Here is a 2,344-nt window from a genome sequence, read left to right on the forward strand (position 1 = left end):
AGAGGGCCTGGAGCTCTGCTGGGAGTGCTGGACAGCAAGTGTGGGGCTCCTGGGGGCTCTGGGAGCCCCTGGGTGGGCTGGAGGAGTGTTAGAGAGGGCCTGGAGCTCTGCTGGGAGTGCTGGACAGCAAGTGGGGGGCTCCTGGGGGCTCTGGGTGCCCCTGGGTGGGCTGGAGAAGTGTGACAGAGGGCCTGGAGCTCTGCTGGGAGTGCTGGACAGCAAGTGTGGGTCTCTGGGAGCCCCTAGGTGGGCTGGAGGAGTGTTAGAGAGGCCCTGGAGCTCTTCAGGGAGTGCTGGACAGCAAGTGTGGGGCTCTGGGAGCCCCTGGGTGGGCTGGAGGAGTGAGACAGAGGTCCTGGAGCTCTGCTGGGAGTGCTGGACAGCAAGTGTGGGGCTCCTGGGGGCTCTGGGAGCCCCTGGGTGGGCTGGAGGAGTGTGAGAGAGGGCCTGGAGCTCTGCTGGGAGTGCTGGACAGCAAGTGTGGGGCTCCTGGGGGCTCTGGGAGCCCCTGGGTGGGCTGGAGGAGTGTTAGAGAGGGCCTGGAGCTCTGCTGGGAGTGCTGGACAGCAAGCGTGGGGCTCCTGGGGGCTCTGGGTTCCCCTGGGTGGGCTGGAGGAATGTTAGAGAGGGCCTGGAGCTCTGCTGGGAGTGCTGGGCAGCAAGTGGGGGGCTCCTGGGGGCTCTGGGAGCCCCTGGGTGGGCTGGAGGAGTGAGACAGAGGGCCTGGAGCTCTGCTGGGAGTGCTGGACAGCAAATATGGGGCTCCTGGGGGCTCTGGGAGTCCCTGGGTGGGCTGGAGGAGTGAGACAGAGGGCCTGGAGCTCTGCTGGGAGTGCTGGACAGCAAGTGTGGGGCTTCTGGGGGCTCTGGGAGCCCCTGGGTGGGCTGGAGGAGTGTTAGAGAGGGCCTGGAGCTCTTCAGGGAGTGCTGGACAGCAAGTGTGGGGCTCCTGGGGGCTCTGGGAGCCCCTGGGTGGGCTGGAGGAGTGAGACAGAGGGCCTGGAGCTCTGCTGGGAGTGCTGGACAGCAAGTGTGGGGCTTCTGGGGGCTCTGGGAGCCCCTGGGTGGGCTGGAGGAGTGTTAGAGAGGGCCTGGAGCTCTTCAGGGAGTGCTGGACAGCAAGTGTGGGGCTCTGGGAGCCCCTGGGTGGGCTGGAGGAGTGAGACAGAGGCTCTGGAGCTCTGCTGGGAGTGCTGGACAGCAAGTGTGGGGCTCCTGGGGGCTCTGGGAGCCCCTGGGTGGGCTGGAGGAGTGAGACAGAGGGCCTGGAGCTCTGCTGGGAGTGCTGGACAGCAAGTGTGGGGCTCCTGGGGGCTCTGGGAGCCCCTGGGTGGGCTGGAGGAGTGTTAGAGAGGGCCTGGAGCTCTGCTGGGAGTGCTGGACAGCAAGTGTGGGTCTCTGGGAGCCCCTGGGTGGGCTGGAGGAGTGTTAGAGAGGCCCTGGAGCTCTTCAGGGAGTGCTGGAGAGCAAAGGTCAGGCACTCCCAGCAGAGCTCCAGGCCCTCTCTAACACTCCTCCAGCCCACCCAGGGGCTCCCAGAGCCCCCAGGAGCCCCACACTTGCTGGCCAGCACTCCCAGCAGAGTTTTTCAGGGCTTTACTTCTCTCTGTTATGATGTCACTCAGGTCTTTATTTCTCTTTGTTATGATGTCACTCAGGTCTTTATTTCTCTTTGTTATGATGTCACTCCTCTTCACTTCTCTTTGTTATGATGTCACTCAGGTCTTTACTTCGCTCTCTCATGATGTCACTCAGGTCTTTACTTATCTCTGTTATGATGTCACTCAGGTCTTTTCTTCTCTTTGTTATGATGTCACTCAGGTCTTTATTTCTCTTTGTTATGATGTCACTCAGGTCTTTATTTCTCTTTGTTATGATGTCACTCAGGTCTTTATTTCTCTTTGTTATGATGTCACTCAGGTCTTTACTTCTCTCTGTTATGATGTCACTCAGGTCTTTGCTTATCTCTGTTATGATGTCACTCCTCTTCACTTCTCTCTGTTATGATGTCACTCAGGTCTTTGCTTATCTCTGTTATGATGTCACTCAGGTCTTTTCTTCTCTTTGTTATGATGTCACTCAGGTCTTTACTTCTCTCTGTTATGATGTCACTCAGGTCTTTACTTTTCTCTGTTATGATGTCACTCAGGTCTTTATTTCTCTTTGTTATGATGTCACTCAGGTCTTTACTTCTCTCTGTTATGATGTCACTCAGGTCTTTACTTTGCTCTGTTATGATGTCACTCAGGTCTTTATTTCTCTTTGTTATGATGTCACTTAGGTCTTTATTTCTCTTTGTTATGATGTCACTCAGGTCTTTATTTCTCTTTGTTATGTTGTCACT

This window comes from Labrus mixtus, unplaced genomic scaffold, assembly GCF_963584025.1.
Source record: "Labrus mixtus unplaced genomic scaffold, fLabMix1.1 SCAFFOLD_50, whole genome shotgun sequence".
Lineage (NCBI taxonomy): Eukaryota > Metazoa > Chordata > Actinopteri > Labriformes > Labridae > Labrus > Labrus mixtus.